The sequence below is a fragment of the Uranotaenia lowii genome, chromosome 2 (assembly GCF_029784155.1).
Source record: "Uranotaenia lowii strain MFRU-FL chromosome 2, ASM2978415v1, whole genome shotgun sequence".
NCBI classification, from domain to species: Eukaryota; Metazoa; Arthropoda; class Insecta; order Diptera; family Culicidae; genus Uranotaenia; species Uranotaenia lowii.
The window spans coordinates 180,528,748-180,551,556 of record NC_073692.1 but is presented as its reverse complement, the minus strand read 5'-3'; the positions used below and the strand labels follow the sequence as shown (position 1 = coordinate 180,551,556).

Sequence of the window (22,809 nt, the reverse complement as noted above, 5' to 3'; positions counted from 1 at the left end):
AGTTCAATGAAATTTCTCAACATAGGTTTTGCAGTAATTGAAAGATTTGCAAAGAAATGAATGATCTAAATTTCCAACTTTGAACCTACTGTTCTTGTTTTGGTACTGAACTGGTACCTTCCATTGAACCTAGAACTACAATTTCTATAAAAAGTATGATTTTTCGGAAAAAATAAAAAAAAATCCTTTACAAATGCAATTGTTAATCAAATATTAAAATAGGTATTACAACTTTTTAATGATTAAAAATACTTAAATTTCTGTTATGAATATATCAAACATTTGTTGATTTGTTGGTATTGAACCAAAGTTTTGGTGATGTCAGGTTTAGAAATAGAACATCAAAGTCGAAAGTGGTCTATTTTTGCATACTTTACTAATTTTCCAGGTTTCTCATTGATTTTCTTTTATTTAAGGAAAAATATGTAGTATGGTTTATACTCATCACAGTAATAGTATTTTCCCTTTAAGCTTTGGCTTGGACAGTAAAAAAAACGTGATTTTTGCCTATTCAATCTAATTTCTTAAAATGTGAATTAATATATCGACTTTTATCGGCGAGTTTTCGAATGATTAAAACTTTTCTATCAATTGTCCATACGTTTCGAGCTACTATGGCATCCGCTCCTCTTAAGTGGACACTAAAATTATATTTTAAACGATAAATTTTAACTTAACTAACAATTTTAAAAATGTTACAATTTACTGCCCCCCGTCTATTTTTATTGGTTTTCGGTCAGTTTGTTTTATGTTGCGTTTACATTTGTTTGTCAGTGTCTGTTTCAATTTCGAGATTACAGGGTCGTCAGCTGTTTTAAAGTTACACGATTCACTTTGTCTATTTACTACATTATCATCACCTTTAATTTTAATGTAAAAAGTCTCACCAGTTATTCTACCAATATAACCTGCTACACTTCCTAATATATTTCATTTTTCAAAATCAAATAGGATACCAGTTTCTATACTGTGTTGTGCTAGTCCTGTACTCATTTGTTTTGTTGATACATTTGTTTTATGTTGTTTTATTCGCTTTTCTAGGAATTGACTAGGTTCACCTATGGATGACTTTTCACATTTTCCACATTTAATTTAGTATACAACATTTATATTTTTGTTTTTGGGGATTTAATCTTTGGTTTTTGTTAGAATCAGGTTAAGATATCTTAATAGTTTTCCCCTAAACCTGCGCAATATGGGATGGTTTGTTTAGTGTTTTTCTGGTTATACTGAGACTATTATAAATTTTGTGAGTCCGCTTTTTAATTAAATCTGTAACAATATTTCTAGGATAGTTATTCAGTTTTAGGATATTTCTAACCGTATTGAGCGTTTTTTCTCTGTATTTTGTGTGTGTGAGTCTGATAGCCCTAGCAATCAAAGCGACAACAGTGTTCTTTTTATGGGAAAATGGACTTAAAGAATTGAAGTTCATGTAGCGTCCTTTTTCGTCTTTCGGGAACCATGCTAGCCTAATGAATTATTTACAATTATCTGAATTTTAGGATCAAAGTAGGCTCTTGATCCAAAGTAGGAGCCCTCACCCTACATAGGGGAGAATTGTATCAAACGCACCAGCTAAGCGTAAAAAGGCTATTAACAGCGCTGTCAGTTATATAAAAACAAAATTAGTTGTTTACGAAAAATCAGGTTTAACGTCCTACTGAAAAGAAACAAAATTGAACAAAAATCGATATTGATGATATTAAGAACTCCAAAATATACGAAGTATATTCGGAACAAAATAATTGAACTCAACAAATGTTCAATTATGGTGAGTTTTTCACAACAGAAATGATAGAAAAGTTTTTTTTTCCCAAAAAAAAAAGTGAATAAAACCAACTTTCGAAGCAATAAGTCAGCATTGTTTAGAGAAACAAAGGAATGGGTCATAAGACTGCTGCAAGAAATGACTTTTTGATCACATATGTTTTTTCGATACCTTTTGTGTCACCAAGCATCAGTGTAAAGTTTTGAGATTCTAAGGTTGATTCCTGAATTAACGAAGCGCGTTTCATTTTGGAATGGAAATTGGTATGGAAGAAGACATTTTTGAATATAAATCATCCAGGTAATTCAAATAATTTTGAAATGAAGTCTGTCTTTAATTATTGAATTTGCCAATTCTTAACACATGTGGACTAAATATAAGATATCTGAGACAAATTTTGGTGGTTCCCTGTTTAGATTTTTTGCGGTATTTCTTCAGATTTCAAATAAAAAATCTGAATCAAATGAACAGTATTTAAAATGGCACGCTTTCCTTCTGTTTTTTAACGAACACACATAACGTAGTGTATCAGTGAAATTTCGCTTGCAAGAGCTTTTCATAAAATGTTTATGCAAAGGAGATGTACTTCAACAAACTCATTGGATACGCAAAACTTCTCTGTGGAAAAACTCAGGTATGGACTGTGAAAATTCACTGTACCGTTTTTTTACTTTTCGATCAAAAACCAAATAGGGAAAAAATATGAGGCCTACTCGGTCAATTTGTACACTGACTATGAGTGGATTTTATTATTGCGTTTGGTAGAAAAACAAGTCCAATTAGTATCATCCAGCAGAAATTTACTCGCTGAAATCAAAAGCTGCCTCAGCAAACATGAAACCGTATCGGCAGGCATGCATTTTCCCTATGGAGAATCTCCGCGGTGCGGGTTTTTCGATTCCCCACGGAGTTTCTCTGCATTTCACCACGGAGATGTTTAACTAACACCACCGGAGAGATTATATTTAATTCAACACGTAAACATTGCAGGTGATTGTCTACATTTAGGGGTATTTCGAGTGATAGTATACTTGAAGGGGCAGTTCCAATAGGACTAGCAACGAAGAAACAGTTTGTTTATCTGAAGAAGAAATGTTTTACCAATCCAAATCCATTGCTTTCAAATCTTATTAAAGATTTCTATAAATAAAAATGTTTATTTTGTTAAAACTTTTTTTTTTAAATAATTACAATTTTCTGAAAAGTTCGGGAAGAGTGAACTTATTGCATTATTCCGGTTAACTTTTTTCTAGTTTTGTCCTGGATAAATTCGAGCAATCTGGATTATTTCTTATTGATTCAATTGTTCAATTTTATGTGACATGAATCATTAAAAAACAAATGCAAAGAATATGAAATAAAATTGGGTCTTAACTTCGATTTTTGTTTATCCATGTTGAAAATGCGTATTTGTATTATTGAAGAGTAATATTGTTACACTACATTTTTCCACTTTAATGACAATTGTCTCCAGTTGCAACGATGGATTTTTTTCAATAGATTTCGTTTTCATCAGATTACTAAATTTTTTTTTAGCTTATTATACCGGGCGCTCGTAAATTGCTATCTACTCGTAGAAATAAAATGATATTTTTGGTCGAAGTGATTTTATGAATGTAAATCAAATGCTTTGGATGGTTTTTTGACATCTACCAAAATAAATCGATCAACAGATGCATCACTCAAAACGATTAATTTACGAACGCACGTTCGGCAAACCCAAGTCACAAAAAAACGCAGGTGATTCTCACCGGTGAAGAAATTTGCCACTCTACGGAGCTCTACGGTGCAAATATTTATGCTCCAATGTGAGGATCTGGTGGCGGTGCGAGTTTAAGTTAGTGTATATGACACTCGAGTACTTCGATAGCATATAGAGAGTGGTGAAAAACTAACAATCTCTCCGGAGAGTTGATGGCAATAATACTGCGGTGTTGAAATTCTCCGGCTCCGTAAAAACACCACGGAGGAAAGCATCCCTGCGTATCGGAAATGATAACTTAAGTCGTTTACAATGGTGTTGCGAATCACAATTCCAAGTGCCTAGTGGAAAGCACGTATAAAATGTCGTCTGAAGTCAGTTTCAATCGGATATGACAGAGAGTCGGCCATGTTTGTAAATTTTGAAATGATTTCACTACCACGCTTCAAGTGAAAAATTAATCATCTTCGTATTCTCTTTGCAACCAGCAGTGCATCCAGATGGCTGAAAAAACAGACGGTAATTAAATAATATTGACTAATTATGAGAGCAAAATCTTGCGCCCTCTTGCATTCTTCCGATAAATAAGAATAAGATGTCGAATCCCAATTGGTGTAGTTTTTATCGCTTTAGAAAGAAATGAAATGTATGTAGGTATGTAGTTAGCCTCCACTGTGGTAGGTAAATGCTGTTTTTTTCAAATTTAATACGATCATTCTATAATGTATATAGAACGTATATCAAAAAGGCATTCAAATAAATCTACAAAAATGTTTGCTGGGGATTGCTTTTCTTGACCGATTTTCTCGAATATTCGAATTTAAATCATTATATCTAGGACAAGAGGTTGTAATTAGAACCAGAAAACTATCCTCCTAACATTCCTTTATTAATTCCTTCCAAGGTTGCCAATCCTTGTTTTTGACAAAATAAGTACTGTTTTTCTGTTTTTTTACCCAAACAACTTTTTCCATCACTTTCATTGAAGAGTCTTGTCAAGCTCATCGCATTTTTTTTAATAATTGTATGGAAGTACGGTAGTATGGATGAGTATTGATATAAAAATACACAATTTAGAAAAAAATGAAAAGTGATCATTTTCGAAAATCTCTGATTTGTGAAATGATTAATTCTATAATTATATGTTTGCAAAATTCTGTTACAGATTTCCCTTTTATTTCAGTAACTTTGCATGCTGTTTTTTGTGAATTAAAAATAAATTACGTATCCTAATCTTGATCCCAATTCGATGGCATCGATCTATTACGAAGTAGCAAGCAACCACTGCACAGTGGTCCAGAATGGAAATTTAGCGAGACACAATTAATAACGCAGATACTATGAGATTTAGATGAAAGGTGTCTTCAATAAACAGTATCAGATATTAGGACGTGTCATTTTTTTCCGATATTTTGACACACAAACTCTTTAAAATTCAAAAGATAGAGTTTAATTGCCTTCTATAAAGTTGCAGCCAATACTTTTTAAAGCAACTTTGCCGAAGACATCAAACTCATATGACGATTACGAAGTGCGTTATGATTTTTCAAAGTTGAAATGTTAGCGTGTCCAAATAAACAGCTTTTCAGTTATAACTTCTATTAAATCAAAATGCACACCTTTTTGTCCTAGACAACAAATATTTATCTTAAATCAGGTAATTTAAAAAGAGGTATATTTCAAACTGCCATATCTCAGGTTGGGGCAAACAAAAAAATAAAAAAGACAGCGTTGTGTAGTTCGAATGTCAATCTATCATTTTTGGAATTATCCCTTAGACTTTATTTTTTAACTCGAGAAAAAAAATTCAAAGTGCTAATTTTCAACACAAAATATCACTTTAGAGTGATTCTTAAAAGAAGAGTTCTCTCATTTTTCGTGGAAAATTCTCATTTTCATCCTACAGTAATAGCTTAATGCATTGAAATAGTTAAAAAAGCGATTTTAAATCATTTTTTACCATTTTGGTCAAATTTATACAAAACTGGTATTTTAGACACGATCTAACATTTCCACCTTAAAAAAATCAAAGCGCGCTTCCTAATATGAATTTGATGTCTTCGTCAACACGTCCTAGTATCTGATACTGTATAATTAAAGCGATCCGATTATTTATAAGATCATCAAGATTTCTTGAAGACACCTTCAGTCCAAATCTTATAGTTTCTACGTTTTTCATATTGTCTCGCTAAATTCCCGTTCTGGACAACTGTGCACTTTCGATGTGAAACTTGTTTTGCTCAGCCTAAGCTAGTCAGATTACCCGGTTTTATCTGGACTTGCCTGGACTCTCATATATGATATTTGATACAAAAAATTTAGAAAAGTCCTGTTCATCCCGGATTTCGTTGGGTAGAGCCCGGATTTATTAAGTTTATTTACCAAATGAAACAAAAAACTCAAATTGAGTTATTATTATAACAATAATATTTATTGCGTCCAAAAACGAGATTTTTTAAGGTCGCTTTATCAAAATCACCATGAACATCTTGCGTTTTTGCCTGGATTTGAGGTTAAAAGTTTTGAAATAAAAAGCCCGGATTTTGCCAGTTTTTTTTAGATAAAATGGCCCGGATGTGTGCGGCCTAGATGCGTACGAGAAAAATTCTAGCAATATTAATTTATTCACGCCTGCGATCATGGAATTCTAAATAAAAATTAAATTTGAACCATGTTTAATTCTTCTACAAGAAAAGTTATTCACCTTTAATATGCAAAAAAGAGATTTCAAATTACTGTTATACAGCCCGAGATATTTTAATCTAAATAAATTTACTTTTTTATTTTTACAAAATTTCATATTTTCAGCATAAGGGATTTTTTTTATTATCTGACGGGCTTGCGCCGGGGGTCTTCGGATTTTCTCCAAAATTTAAAATTTTGTTCGTTTCACCACCATAAAAAACATGTGTTTTTGCAGATTTCAAAACCTTTATTTTTTGAGTTATATAACGTTTTAGTTTTTTTGAAGAAAAAATTACCCTCTTTTCAAATGCCCATAACTTTGTCAATTTTCAATGTAGAATATATAACTGCACATCAAAACGCATTAAAATTTTACCAGCTATCCAATTAAAATAACAAAATAAAACACATTGATTCACGATATAAAATATACTAAATATGTTGAAAACGTTGTCCAAAAGTACCGTCTCCACCAACAAACATATTTCATATTTCATATCCATATTCAGCGCCCGGTTTCACATTAGATCTTCAGCACAGAGAACAGATGTACAAGCTCGAACAAAAAATCTTCCAAAAGTGTGTAAAATTTCAAATGCATTCAAAAAATACGTTAGAAATTGACTTGAAATAGTGCCATCTATTGCGCCGTTAAATGTTACAAATCAAATTTTCAAGTGGCCAGTTTTCGAAAAGGCCCAGCCAAAAAACAAAAAAATTGTTCAAAACTATCGTTGGAAATTTTACACAAGTTTCGTGGCCTAGCTTGTATGTCTGTTCTCTGTGTCTTTAGTTCGGTCAATAAAGTTCACGGTTTTTTTTGACCAGTGATATACAAAAATCATTTCATTTGAATATGTAACGATATTTTTGAAAACTATTTATCTCTCGAACTAGTTTAGATGTAAATAATTTAAGCATTGAGGAATATATATATATTGATTTGTTGGTAAATTATTATATTGAAAAAAAAATCTATTGAAAATTTATTAAACACAACATAAAATTTCATTTAGTCATTCTCATTTCGAAACAATTGCAAACCTTGTCGGATTAGTTACTGCATTTTGAGGTATTAATTTAACTACTATCATCGATAACTTGATATCTGTATCCAAGATTATAAGTTGAGTCATAACTGACTGATTTTGAATCTCCTTTCAATGAAGCAAAATAAAAAATAAAATCACAGTCACGATATAAAAAAAAAATTAGAATCCATTCTCCTGAGGTCCATCCATGTTTAAAATCCATCATTCAAAATTATACACGAATAGTTGTAAAGAACATAGAATTCTAGAATCAGAACAAAATACAATCATTAACAAAGATCCAAACTTTCATTTAAGTCATAAACTTAGACTCTTGAAGGTTGAAAGCAACAGACCAAAAATGTACCACTCAAAGGGGAAAAAACACAACTCCCAAAAGTCTTCACAGCAGTTGGTCTGAGATGGTAGATTCCGATAAATCAACAATTAATCAATTACCCTCTCTCTAGGCAAGCGCACCAGGGATTGAATTGTTGTAAAGTCTAGACTAAAGAGATCATATGCCAGAGATTAATACAGGGTTTCCATCAATCTTTTCATTTAAAGCAAGCTAGATTAGCGCCACAACTAAGCGTGGACGATGAAAATGGTTATTCTTCAAATTGGTTTAAACGTTCACATTTGTTAAGAAAATTTAAAAATCAACGAATCGGAAATCAATTTGAACGTACAATACCAGTAGAATTACCCAAGCATCACAGCGGTAAACAATCAATCTTCTCAACGTTCGGTAGAAAGGTGTCAACACTAATTAGCCATCCGTCTACCTCTTTCGAAGGGGGAATGTGACCAAATTTCCGATGACAAATGATGCCGAAATCTTGATCATCATCATCGTCATGGTTATCTTGATGCCGAGGACTTTGACGATGATCACAAGTGCCGCAGGAAGTCGATGAGTAATGGGATCCAGCTACTTTTAATATTATGGCGTTTCCTCCTAGAGGGTTTCCTAACTGTCTGCCGGTGAATGGTTGAGTTTCGGAACACATCAAAACGACTGTCAACCAATAATATTCAATTGGTTAGAGTTGACTTAGCAAAGAAAGTCATGGATCGATTTTTCATAGCAACAATGTAGGAAGACTATAAACTCCACACAAAATTTGATCCACCAAATATTTTTTCATCACAAATACAACCAAAAATTTTAACTTTACAATGTTTATTGAATAACTCAAAAGGTGATGATGTCCAAACAATGACTTGTCTTTCAAAAGTCATCCATCACTTCACGAGCGCCCAGCAAGATCACGCTCGAGTGAAAGCTCTCTTTAGGATACTTATAAATGTTTTCCCAAACATCGTGGGCAACACAGTTTAGTTCTCTCAAGACCTCCGCAAAAGATGCCTAGCAAAAGGTGAGACCCCAAGGTGAGATTATTCGTTTATCCCACAGCTTCCTACAGCCTCCGGGTAATTAATCTAACCGCGCCATTCGGTGGCTTCTGCAGCTGGAAGCTAAGAGGCAGGTACCTTCCTAGAGCAACCTTAACTAAGCTAATAAAAATCAAAAGATAAACGGTGTGACTCACGACCAAGCCGGGATTCTCATGTTCACGATTCACACGTTCACGCTTCTTCGCCGGGATGATGGCGTCACCTGCAGCCTGGCATCAGTGAGCAGGTTATGCTTTGTGTGAGCCGAACATTTAGTCATTTCCCGGGAACGGAATGGCGCTTCTGTTTTGTTGAGATTGAGAGTCGTTATTTAACAGTATGCAAAACGATGCTGACATCAAGATTAATCGGCAACAAGAGTCAATTAATCGCGATGCCATCAAAGTATCGAGCTACCTAAACCTGTTGTTGAATCCTAATGAAAAAACAAACTATGTATCGATTGAGTGGTAATTGAATACATGCTTCCTGCTGTTGACAATCATTTGAATCGCACGATTCTGAAAACATTAGGTTTCTGTAGGAAATAAAAGGTTTTCAAAGACTTAAAATGGTTTTTCCAATCAATAATAACAAACGGGAGATAAAATTCACTACCTCTGAAATTATAAACGCAGAATAATCTGCACGTCGTGGCAACGTGAACTTACTTACTTACTTAATGTTCCTGCGCTGATCCTCAGGTGCATAGGGCCGTGGTAGAAGACCTGCACTGTTGACGATCCGGAGCCAGCGTCTTCACTTGATCCCAGTCAAGACTCTCATCGACATTTCGGATTTCGGCGAGTTTCTGGGTCTGCCTCTTCTCCGATGTCCTTCCCGAATCTCAATTTTTAGCGCCCATTGATGACTCCGGCGATGTAGTTCCTCATTTGAGATCCAGTGGCCAGGCCACCAAGCGCGGATGATATTCCGCAGGCAGTGGTTTACAAATACTTGCAGTTTTCGCGTCGTTACCGCATATGTGCACCAAGTTTCGCAGCCGTACAGCAATACGGATTTGACGTTTGAGTTAAGGGGGGGAATATGAGTAGAGGCAAATAAATAGGTCATTTTCTAGGGCTTATTAAAAATCAACTATTGTGTGTATAGAATCAACGTTTTATTCATCCTCTATAGTACAACATTTTGTGTATCTTTTTCACTGTTTACCATTGAGATCGGTCCGAAAATGAGGGTTTCCGTGGAGCTCTGCTGCCAAAACATGGTTTGCGGTGACCGCGATTACGGCGGCAGTTTTCATCTGAAATGAGTGAATCCGCGGTAGTTTAACAGTAAAAACATGTTTTTTTATTAGTTGATCACCCAGGTGGTAAAACCTTTTTACGGATTGCATTCCAAGGCACGGCGAGCGACCGAGTCCCCCCAGTATGCTACTCTGGGTCCATGGGTGCAATTGGACGACTCATGATACTATGTACCCCTACGCCATAAAGTCCACCTGGGACCTCTGGCCCCAATTCCCATCCGGACCTGCATCGAAGGCTATACCCGAGATGGGAGACCAAGTCCGTGCTTAAGCGCCCCTCGGCAACTCCAGTTCGAGTCAAAACTCCAGCATGTATACTAGAGTGCCCCAAATAACCCGACTTTTGAAAAAGTTATGCGCTGCAGGCTAAAATTGATCCTAGGCCTAGTACAAGATCTCATGCCAAATTTGGGCCAGATCGAATCACGGGAAGGGGTCGCTCAACGAGCCTGAAGTTTGTATGGGATTTTGAGACATTTTGATCGGGAGAAACATGAAAAACCAGTTTTTCATCAATAACTTTGGTTCCTGTGAGCCGATTTCTTTCGAAAACGGGTTTTCTCAAAGCCTAAACTATGAAAAATATTTCATCCGAAGACTGCATTTCGATTAGAGTTAAGATAAAAAAGTTATAAGGCTTCAAAAGTGGGCTAACCTTTTAAACGGTGGTATTCATCACTGTTACTGAGGCGTCAATATGTTCGACCGCCTCGACTCATTAACAGGTGATGAATACCATCCTTAAAAAAGTTAGCCCTTTTTTGAAGCCTTATAACTATTTTATCTCAACTCTAATCGAAATGCAGTCTTCGAATGAAATATTTTTCATAGTTTAGGCTTTAAGAAAAACCGTTTTCGAAAGAAATCAGCCGACGGAAAACAAAGTTATTTATAAAAAACAGGTTTTTTATGTTTCTCCCGAACAAAATGACAAAAAATCCCATACAAACTTCAGGCTCGTTGAGCGACCCCTTCCCGTGATCCGATCTGGCCCAAATTTGGCATGCGATCTTGTACTAAGAATAGGATCAATTTAAGCCTGCAGCGCATAACATTTCACAGGTTTTGAATTTCCCATACAAATTTGGGGCAGTCTAATGTATACCCTGCCTCTTGCTACGGTTCAAGACTAGGGACCTCTCCTCTGACGACTCGAGGTCCGGCCTTTACTCGCAACTCGAGACTCGCTTGGTTCCCACCACTATCGTGCGCTCCGCCTCTATTCGAGACCACTGCAAGAGACCAATGACCTCTCCTCTAACGACTCGAGATCTTGGCTCAACTTGGCTTGGCTCGAGGCCCTCTCCTCTTTGCCCGTCCGTGTGTCGAATCGAGAGCAGCTTATCCTGGACACGCGCCTGTCACAGCACACGTCTGGGGCTTTACGTAAGACTACTCGGATGATTCCCGGCGAAGAATTCAGCTACACCGACTCGGTGACTCACCCGCCGACGACGTGAAGTCACCCTACCCGAGAGTATCTCGCGGCGTAAATACTCTTCCCCCTACAAGTTCGACTACGAAGAAGGTCATGTCTTATCCCCGCAGCCTCCCTCGTAGGGAGCGCGTTTTACTCAGATACTCCGCGGCAGTATCCTACACAACGTACCTAACAGCTTGGCATACGCAGAAGGTAAAGTCTTATCTTTGTATGCTTTACTGCTAGGATCGGACGCACACTACTCGAATGCCCCCCGCCGAAAGGGCATTCTACTCCAACCGTGGTCCGGTCTTCCTCCTCCTTTTTTGGCTGGCAACCCTAGGATTTTTGCCCGCCGTGTGCCGAATCGAGAGCAGCTTATTCTAGACTCGCGCCTGTCACAGCACACGTACGGGTCTTAGACGCTTGCGACTCAGATGAATCCCAACGGTGATGTCATCCTACCCGACTCGAGTGGCTCATCCGACGGCGACCCCTTCGAACCTCGGACAGTTGAACACTACTTGCTCTGGTGTCTCTATTGTGTCACCGCAGGTTGGACAGGATGGCGAGGCCACGTGTCCAAACCGTTGGTGGTACTGCATGAAACATCCGTGACCAGTCAAGAACTGTGTCATGCAGAAATCCACCTCTCCATGTCTCCGGTCCATCCAGGATCCGATGTTAAGGATCAAGCGATGGGTCCACCGGCCACGTTCCGAGCTGTCCCACTGGTGCTGCTAGTTGGACAGCGAGGCCTCTCTGGCATGTTTCCGCACGTCGGGCATGTGCCTGTGCTCGTAGCAGAAGGTATCTTCCTCTAGCATGACTCCCGCCACAACATCAGCAGCTACCGAGGACACTGTTCGGTATGCGCTGATTACTCGCAGGTTCACACTGCAGAGCTTTTGCAGGTTACACTGCCTGCTCAAAGCTGCCTTCCGGGCTACCAATCCGTAACGCAGAATGAACGAGGTCACACTCGCCAGGACCCTCCTTCTGCTGCAGCGGATTGCCGAGTTGCTCGACACGGCCCGTGAGAGGGATGCTGTCGCCATTGCCGCTCTTTTACAGGCGTAGTCGACGTGGGCCGTAAAGCTCAGCCGGTCGTCGATCATCACCCCCAGGTATTTATTCGCACGCTTGGACTCGATTGCGCACAGTCCAACTGCAATCGTCCCTGATTGTGCTGAGATCAGGTTGGGGATCAGCACCATCTCGGTCTTGCGTTGAGTCAGACGTAAGCTCTTGGAGCGCATCCAACTTTCCACCTTCTCGACAGCTACTGTGGCGAGTAGCTGGACCTCTTCTGTTGATGGGCTCGATGCCAGGAGAACCACGTCATCGGCGAATCCCACAAGTCTCACTCCCGTGGGGGGACGCAGTCTCAGCAGTTCGTCGTAGAGAATGATCCACAATACCGGGCCAAGTATCGATCCTTGTGGAACCCCTCACTAATTCCAGTCCCTCGCTGGGCATATACTGTAGTTGGAGGTCACGGAATTAACACTCCACCATCCTACATATATATGCCGGAATCCTGGATCCTGCTCTGTACCACCTTCTCTAGCACCTTGCCAGCGGTATCCAGGAGGCATATCGGGCGATATGCTGATGGGTCACCTGGTGACTTGCCCGGTTTTGTCAGGAGCAACAATCGCTGCCACTTCCACACATCTGGGAAGACCCTATCATCCACGTACTGTTGCAGTGAAGATCGGAACATTTCGGGATGTTCCATGAGTAAAAACATGTGCCGAGCCCTTGACGTAGAGAGATGTGAGAGATTTTTGGAAAAATTGATTTCGGACAAAATGGCGGATCTTTGAACATAAAAAGCGTTTTTACCTAAAATATCGTCACTATTTTGACAATTAAAAAAAAACTTAGCAGCGTACGTCAAGGACCGGGTAATTTTATAGGAAATCAAAAGAAACCAAAAGAATGAAAATCGCCCCACTGGTTCTCGAGAAATCGCGGACATCGCATTTCAAGACGTGGTTTTGAGAAAAACGCGTTTGAACATTTGGGTAAGAAAAAGCATGAAATATTGTTCACTTATTTTCATGGAATCATTGATAGCAGGCCCGTAATGCAGGTCTTCCACAGCCGAAGAAATGTTCAAACTCTCCAAATTTTGTAGTCAGCGCCGAATTCGAGCTTCTCTAGTCTATTCCTGAGCTTTTACTTCGGCTTTCGCTATGCGAGTTTCATTCTGTTCTGCAGCGTACGCGTGGGCGCTCGGCCCGAGTGATACTCCTAACATGTGCATAATTTCTAGCAAAACTGTTCCACCATTGTTGAACAAGCAGGTTGCCAAAAAAGTAGCAATGATAACGATTTTGGAGTCACTGTGGATTGTTTTAGGGGCTAGATATGTGAATTTACGTACAAGTGTCAAGGAAAAAAAATGTGTGCGAAGTGCAAATTGTGGATAGAAGTTACTTTATTAAAACGAAAGTATTTCAAAAGTCTAGTGAAAAGAATGATGGAGGTGTTCGGTTTGAAATTAACGCAAGAAATTAAAAAAAAATGCTATACGGTGTTTTGAAATTAACGCAAGCAAGAAAAATGCGATACAATAATGCGCGTACGGGAGGGATGCATGTTGCTAGTGTGTGTGCAAAATTATATGTTTCGTTCGGATGCGGAGAGTTTCGTGCAGTTCGTGCACCATGTAGCTTTATACGTGTGTTTGCTGGCCTACTGCGATTGCCGACAAAAGTGCAATGACGAAAGTAGTTATGTTCAAACTGTGATTTTGTGTTACATTATGGGTGTTTTGCAACAAGGAGTTTTTAGAAGATCCGAATTGGAAATCGAAGCTAAGTATCATCTACAAAAAATATTAATTAATTGATCTCTTAAAACTCAATAGTAAATAAATTTTCATCTGCTGGTTTTCTTGATCCCTTTCGTAGAATGAAATTCTTGAAAAGATCGAACTATAAAAAAAACACAGTTTTTCGGTTTTCACTTTTTCTTGACCTTTTATCGTAAATGCATCTTCGAAAAGATTTGAATATTCCTTAATAATGTTAAAGCATGGTAGAAAGTCTGAAAAAATCATCATAAACATTTTTTCATAAGTGTTGACCTATTACTGCTCCTTCGCCGCAAGTCTAGCGCATCTAACATCGCTGTACTAGTGAAATGATGTATTCATTACTGTATCCTTTTCAAATAACAAAACTTATTATTTGCATTATTTTTTCCTTGTTTTATCCTAATTCTATTTGTATTGTTTATTGATTTTATATCCATTGTGTTTTCAATTTTCCTTACAATTATATTTTCTTTCATATATGTATAATTATGCATATATTTTAGAAGGAATGCATCTGGGGTTAACCCAAAGAAATTATTGCAAGCGGCACGGGTAGCCGGCCATTGTAAATTTTTGAGGGTTGGATGCCTTCCTTCGACGAACCATCGGACCGTGGAAGCCCTAGAAGAAATTCGAAGGCCAAGCCACACAGCCATAGGCAGGACCTTGCTACCGATGGGGGAACCATACATACATACATACATACATACTGTGGATTGTTTTAGGGGCTGTCTTCCATACAATTTGATTGAAACTCTCATTGGAATTTTGGGTGAATCCGCCAACACAGCGTTCTAGCAATGTGTCGTTGCACAGATCTTCATAAATCGGCTTTATTGGATCCAATACACTTTTAGGCAACGCTATATAATCATGGCGGAAGTTGGGCAGTTCGTTTTTGGCCTTAGCCTGCTGCCATTTGCACCAAGATTTCATCCTTTGAGCTGTTGTTTCTTCGTAGTAGATGGTTAGTTTATCAATGACCTTTGCCGTCAGCTTGTGCTTGTCTCCGATTCCTGGGGTTTTTCTTTTACACTCTCGAAGACGGGACCCCATCTTTTTTTGTACGTGACCTACGCACTATTTTTTGACAATCTCCACCTCATCGCCATACGGTAAAACATTCAACAAGCTGAATGTTTTCGGATCGCCGTCTCCTATGTAATTCGTATACATCACGCCATGCTTTTTGACAGATCTTGCATACATCTCCTTCATGGAGTCCACCTCCATTTTTCCGGCGGATCCGGAGTGGTTGGCCAGACATTTTGCATCGTGGGTGAACTTCCATTCATGGGATCGCTTAGAATTGATATGCTTGTTCCAGTAGTTGCATTCTGCACAGTAAGAGAACTTAACTACAAAATCAACAACTTTCCCGGTACAATGTCCTACTAGCACCGTCACCCCGTGCAACGAGTTGATGCCTCTCTTGCCCCAGGTCCCGTCTCCCGACACGATCAATTTTGTTGGATCATCAACTGGGTTTTCTTTCACTAAATATTCCTTGCTGTTCTTCAGCCACGGCTTGTTTCAACACAAGATCAGCGAAAGTTGACGCGGCCTTATAGATGTTTTCAGTTATTACGTCGTATGTTGGTTGACTAATTGGATGGGGCAAGTCCATCAAGCCACAGAATTGTGCAGCTCCTGCCAAACTAATGCCCAATGTACACATAACGAAACAGAATCTAGTGTTGATCTCTTATGCATTGTGGATGAAAGGACATGACGGGATAAACGGTGGGTTACAAGATCTACATGTAAATTAACTTTAAGCCGAGGCCTCGAGTGCTTTCTGTTGTGAACCGTACATTTCTATCACACTTTTTGCATTTTACAGTTTCCGGGATAGCAGAAAACACTGCCAGAAAATTCAAGATGCGATACCCTATGTCCGGATCTTCTGGTGCTGATGACTCATGATTAGCCTTCAATTTTTTGGCTCTGGAACTGACACTCTCGTCGAAAAGTACTACTTTCTCAGCTTGAAATCGATTTTGTACAATAGGCCTTTTTTTATTCGAGTTTTACGGAAAAACTACAGTCACGGAGGTCTCGAGAACCTTTAGCTTTGGAATTCATTTTTGTCCAAATATAACATTCAATGCCAAAAACTCACTACTGCGCAGCTGCACGAACTATCTACTGACGAAACGCGTCCAATTTCTGGAAAAGAATATGGGTCGTGTGATGCTTCTTCTCCGAAAACACAAAACATAACTGGTCTGAACATGTTTTCGTTGAAGGGTCGCTCTTCGTTCCTGCTACGGCTCACCCGCAAAACATGCGCTACAGCGCGCTCTGGAGTTGGTTCACTCTTTTGGCCATAACTTCGTTATTTTTTTAAGATATCGAATAGGATCTTGGAAAAAAGTCGATTTTTTCGAACTGCTGCTCATATTTCCCCCCTTAAAGATTCGAATTTTCGTTCGTAGAGATATCTGAAGTGAGCGCCAGATGTTCCGGAGACTCACAAATGCAAATCGGGCTTTTCTGATCCGGATTTCGATGGCTTTCCTGGTACCACCATCAGGCGTTATATGGCTACCAAGATACTGGAAGCACTCCACTTTCTCAACCTGTTGCCCAGTTACCATGAAATTGGAGGGATTTTCTGTGTTGGTCTACATCGACTTGGTCTTTCCGACATTAACTTTGACACCTGCTGCCTTGGAGCATTCGGTGAGGTCGTCAAGTTTGCTCTGCATGTCTTGTTGTCTTTGAGCAAGCAAAACAATATCGTCAGCCAGGTCAAGGTCGTTCAGTTGCTCCATTGTTGAAGGATTCCATGGCAATCTTCGGTTTGCTGCACAGTCGATCGATCCAGTCAGAATCTCGTGCATTACGATTAGAAAAAGTAGCGAGGATAAGATACATCCTTGTCTCACTCCAGCAGTTACCGGGATTGGATCAGACAAGACAACGTCGTGCAAGACCTTGCACGGAAATGCCTCGTACTGTGCTTCGATAAGATGGACTAGTTTCTCTGGGACTCCTCATCGCCTTAAAGCCGCCCAGATGTTTTCGTGGTTAAGTCGAATGTTTTTTTCGAAATCAACGAACACCAGCAGAAGAGAGTCCTGGAATTCGTTGATTTATTCCAGTATGATTCGTACCATTGTGATGTGGTTCAGCGTCGATTTTCTCCTGGATCCTGTTCAGGATCACTTTGCAAAGTACTTTGAGGGTTGAACAGATCAATGTTATGCCTCGCCAGTTACCGAACTCTGTTGGGTCTCCTTTCTTCGGAACCTTTACGAGGATACCCTGCATCCAGTCGGCCGGGAATGTTACAGTATCTTAAATGTAAGCAAAAAGGCGGTGCAACATTTGTGCTGACAAGGCAGGGTCGGCTTTGAGCAGCAATGCAATCGATTCCAGGCGCTTTGTTGGATTTCATGTCCTTGATTGCCGCTTCAATTTCAGCCAGCGAGGAAGCTTCCGAGTTGACGCCATTCATGCGACTTACTGTTGGCGTCTCGAGCTGCAGGTTCTGTTGGCCATCGTTATTTGTGACTCGGAAGAGTTGTTCAAAATGCTTAGTCCAACGCTTGAGCTGATCTGTTCGATCTGTCAGCAGCTGACCTGCTCGGTCTTTCAGCGACATTCTTGCATTAGTCCTTGCACCACTAAGGCGGCGAGAAATATCGTATAGTAATCGGATATCTCCAACGGCGGCGGCTCTTTCTCCCTCTCCGGCTAGAGAGTTTGTCCAGGCTCTCTTGGCTCGTCTACAAGAGCTCGTTTAACTGCCTTTTCCAGCTCCGCATATCGGAAGCGGGCGGCTGTTTTGGCTGACCCGGTAAATGCCTGCTCAATTCCGACTTATTCCTTTCTCCGATCACCGACCGTCCTCCAAGTTTCATTCGACATCCATTCACTTCATCTTCCACAAACTTGACCGAGAGTACCATGGCTCGTCGTGATAAAGGAATTTTTGATTCCACACCACTGTTTTCGACTGTTCCGTCTGTCGGCAGCTCTGAGGCTCGGGATGTATCGACACCCGACTTTCTCCTCGCGCCGTTGGACTCGCGCAACTCTTAGTCGCATCTCGCCAAGGACGAGGTGATGGTCTAAAATGATTATGATACTACCTAAGCTATTGCTTGATTTATAGTATAAAAAGAATACTGCATACATATGTTATGTAAAAATCATTCATATTTTACGCAATAAACACTTTACAGTGGGATCATAGACCTGATCTATAAAAGAGCAATTTGAAATAACAAACTATTGGCCCTATTGATGAGAACATCAGATTGAACATATTCTCGGTTCAGAAAATTACTTCATCAGACAATCCATCAATCAATCGTTCAAGCTACTAATTATTTTTTCAGATGCTAGATAAATCCAAAATCAATGCGGTATGTTAGGCACAATTTCAACCGCTTAACTCTCCGCGTGGGTCTCTCGAATCCAAACAGTTTCTTGGACTGTCAGGGTCAGGGTCCCAGGCTGCAGAAAGATGATCGATAAGGGGGGCTCGATTCTCGATTCACAGCTCCAACTATGCAGAAGGTGCAAATGATTCACTCTTCGGCCGGGCTAATAATAATGTTTCTCCATCGTGGCGCAGACACAGTATTTATGACACAGTCACGATGCTGGAAATGGGATTCATTGATAAATGTGTGTCCCGGCAGGTGGAGATTTAACCGTTCGCCGCCACTACTAAGAACAGGTGCATAATTATCCAAATACGAACGTTTTGATTCTGATCTAGCAAAAGTCGTGCATCGTTGGGTTCCAATTGTCGGTTTAGGTTTTAATTGATAGAATTGCCCGCGCGTTTCGATTCGCATCTCCTTAGATGGGAATTCCTGTTCCCACAGCCACTTGTATCAATAAGGTGGAGATTGACTCAAAGTTGATTGCTTTGTACCAGAAACGATGAAGTTCTAATTGGCTGATTAGTGCTTTAATGTATGTTTAGCCCGAAGGTCAGAAATGTTAAGTGGAACGCAGACAAGTAATGAATTGATTTATTTATGTTAAAACATTTATGAATGAAACTACTCGGTCGGTGTCACTCTGTTGATGCCGTATTTTGCCTTTGCGGGGCATCTTAATTTAATGGATGAGAAAAACGATAAACATGCTTCCAACAGTTCAGATTTAATAATTCAGATAATTCAAATTATATGAACAAAAACAATATAAAAAAACATTTTTTGAACTTCTTCTTTGATTAGATAAGGTACGCAGTAGGCAGGTAGGCAGTTTAGAATTTGAAATAAATAGCCCTTTTTTAACTGTTAAGTTTAAAATAGAAATAAGGCGGTGCCAAACACCGAATTCGGTTGGATATCCAAATACGACAAACGCATCATTTCTCATCATAACTGACAACCCGTGCAGTATATGAGAAGGCAACGCAAATCTTGCCGTGCTTAAAATGTCCAAAATTTAGTCCAACTACCGTAAGTTGAAATGATGGGATTAGAAATAGACTACGAAAATGATGATGATCAGATGGGAAAACAATTCCCTTCATTCCGATAGACATTGTCACTCGACCAGTATAACTTTCATACGCCAGGTTGTCTCCTGTAGTAGAATGTTAATACATGGGCCCCGGAGAGGCGCAAGATGTGGGTTCAAGTCCTACCGGGAGACAAGACGCATTTTTTCGAATGTTTTTCAACATTGATTTTTATCTTGTCTAGTCCTTGAAATTTCAATTTACACAGTTGGATTCATTTCTCTACGAAATGAATAGCGTTGAACAATGGTTTAAGTTTTTTTTTCAATTTAAAAATGCCTGGGGCCAAAATTTATCCTTTTTCATCCAAGTAAACTTATATTTAAACGGTTAAAGCCGCCGACCGTGGCCTAGAGGATAGCGATTAAATCTTCTAAGCCAGGAGTCATGAGATCGCGTCTCGGTCACGGCATACATAGTACTCTTCTTGTGGGCTGGTGGTGTTAGCATTAGTACGATGCTAGATGTACGCTTTAGTCTTAACCCTTTAATGCATTGTGTTGTTTTAAAACAACACTAATAAAAATCCAAATTTCTCGGAAACATGTGGATATTTTTGAGTGATGTATTCACAAAAAAATATTCTAGAGGTTAAAATAAATAAGCTCATGATATTTTCATTACGATGTTTCAATATATGTGGGAGATATCTTACAAAGTATGCGAAAAAAAAAATCAAATTTATTTATTTTTTTGAAAAAAATAGTTTTTGGAAAATTGCTGTTTTTTCTTCAGATTTCCGAATTCTAACTTATTTTTTAATCTCAATCAATCACAAACACCATCTTGCACCCAATTTACAAGGTTTGGAAGAAATTTACAAAATCGTATTGAAATGAATTAAGAATTTAAAAAAATATTTTTCAACTTCGATGGGCCATAAGTTTTATAATTCTCAAAATAACGACTTCCAACCTGTTTTGTTGTGTTAATCGAATTAAAATGATATTATTTCACTGATTCAATAACTGCTATTCTCATTTTTAAAAAGCCATGCATTAAAGGGTTAAGTAGAATTTAGATCTCTTCAAAAAAGCATGAATGTTTCACTGAGGTCCTATATGTGTGTGTTTGTTTTTTTTTTTATTTGTTTAAGATTTTTCAAATGAGATTACAGTTCGTGTTTTTTTATTTAAAGGTTTCAAAAAATTTCATAAATCAAAAGGAAAATTTACTAAGTTCAGTTGAAATTTGTAAATTTAAGATATAAAGAACGATAAAAACTCATTTTTTAGGGATAGCAGTTCAAAAATTGTATTTTGGCTGCACGTTATCGGCTAACACTCAAAGGCATTATGACTTAAGCTGATCCTTTAAAATCTAATGTGAAACTTTGAACTGCCATAACATTTTTTTTTGTAGCTCCCATCAGGATGCGTTCTTCGGATTTTGCCCGGTTTCATTCACATAATTTACTAATTTAAACTAAATGAAAACGCAAATTCCTCTTTAAGAAGTGTCGGTTTATGCGTCCAAAAACATGTCTTAAGAGTTCAAAAAGAACATCTTTTTTTTACCTTAGATAGATTTTAACGCTGTACATAGGAGTACTCTATGGAAAAAGTTGGCCAAAACCTGTTTTTCTCTTAAAAATGATTAAAAATCTTTTTTTCGATGTTTTCAAGTATACACAACTCATTTTTAACCAAAATTTCAAATTTCTTAATTTTGGTCCTTTTGGGTCTCTCACTTCACCCTTATAAAATGTTTGTTTTCAAGCAAATTCGAAGCAAACCAGCCAATCAACTATCAGAAATGATGAAAAATACCTATTTTTAAACAAACAAATAAATCGCAATAAAAACGTTTGTATAACACAAAGTAAATGCATGGCATGCTCCGCTATCTGAAACAAAATTAGGGACAAAAATCGCTCAAATTTTTAGATTTCAAAATTAAAAATAGTTCGAGTTCGCAAGTATTCGCACGATTTTTCTTTTGGACATGTTTAAGGAAGTTAAAAGCATTCGTGTGATATGTGAAATTTTTCCCGGCGCAGCCCGGAAGATTAACTCAAACACTAATCTGTAAAAAAACAATATAGGTTTGTTCAAAAAAATTGCACTATTTTGTTTAGCTTCTCTACTACATGTGTTTATCAAGAAATGATCGCAATTTCAACCACAATTCATTGGTCATATTAAAACTTAAGATTTTTAGAAGAAATTTTGTTAATAGTCACATTATTCAGCATGTTAAGCAGCCTGTAATTGTACGTGTTTATACCAAATTTTGGAAGACAAAATTTATAATTTTGATACATCAATGTTTCGAGTTATGCCATTACGAACTCACTATACCGATGGTTCAAAATCGACAAGTTTTGACAAGTTTTGTCCCAGATTGGACTGGAATCCAATCTCTGTTGTGATAAACGTTCTAGAAACGACAAGTCATCTGATGTCCTTTCAGCTATGCGTGACATTTTGAAAATCAAAAAGACCTCTACTTAAAAAAATATCTGATACATCGGGTTGTAAATAATCGACTTAAAAACACGAGGGACATTAAGATGGCAGAAATAGAAGATTTTTATTGGAAATAGCAGTAGAAATAGAAGTATTTCTATTGAAAACTCAACAGAATATTCGACCGAATATTCGGCCGAATATTCGTTTGGCCGAATAGTTGAAAAGGTCACTATTCGGTATTCGGCCGTTCGCCGAATACCACTATTCGGTACATCTCTATTAAGGATCATCGTTCTTTTTAACTACTACTGTATGCTAGGTTGCTTTCGCGATTTTCGTTGAATTTAGTCTCGAAATTTGTACTGACCAACGTTAATTGGTCCGCGGAGTCGGGAATAGTGAAGGATCTCCCGGAAAACGTTCTTCCGTCCCGAAAACACCCGTTAATGTTTCCGTGCACCGAACGGATTGTTTTTTTCTTCGCGCGGTTCTGAGAAGCGGTGATCATTGGACCAGATTAATCTATAAGCTGTCGTCTAACGTGGATACAATACACACTTAATCTTTTCTCCTGTGATCGGGACGATTTTGTCCTGTATTTTCAACAGCTGAAATTACAGGACAAATCTCGGGACAGAAAAAGTACTCAAGAAAACAACTGTCAAATCGACCTGTGAGTTCGAAAAAGCGTTCTCCCGAGATTTTCAGTTAATTGAGAAATCTTTTCCCTCGCTTTTTATTTCGTTTTTATTTTTAAAATAAATCCCAAATGCATCCAAAATCAGCCTCATTTTCGA

The 22,809-nt window shown here is 38.4% G+C and overlaps 1 protein-coding gene across 2 annotated transcripts in view; it reads left to right on the top strand.

Moving 5' to 3' along the window:
• LOC129740931 (angiopoietin-2) overlaps positions 1-22,809 on the top strand; it is a 614,877-nt gene that overhangs the window by 576,118 nt on the left and 15,950 nt on the right. The window lies entirely within an intron of this gene.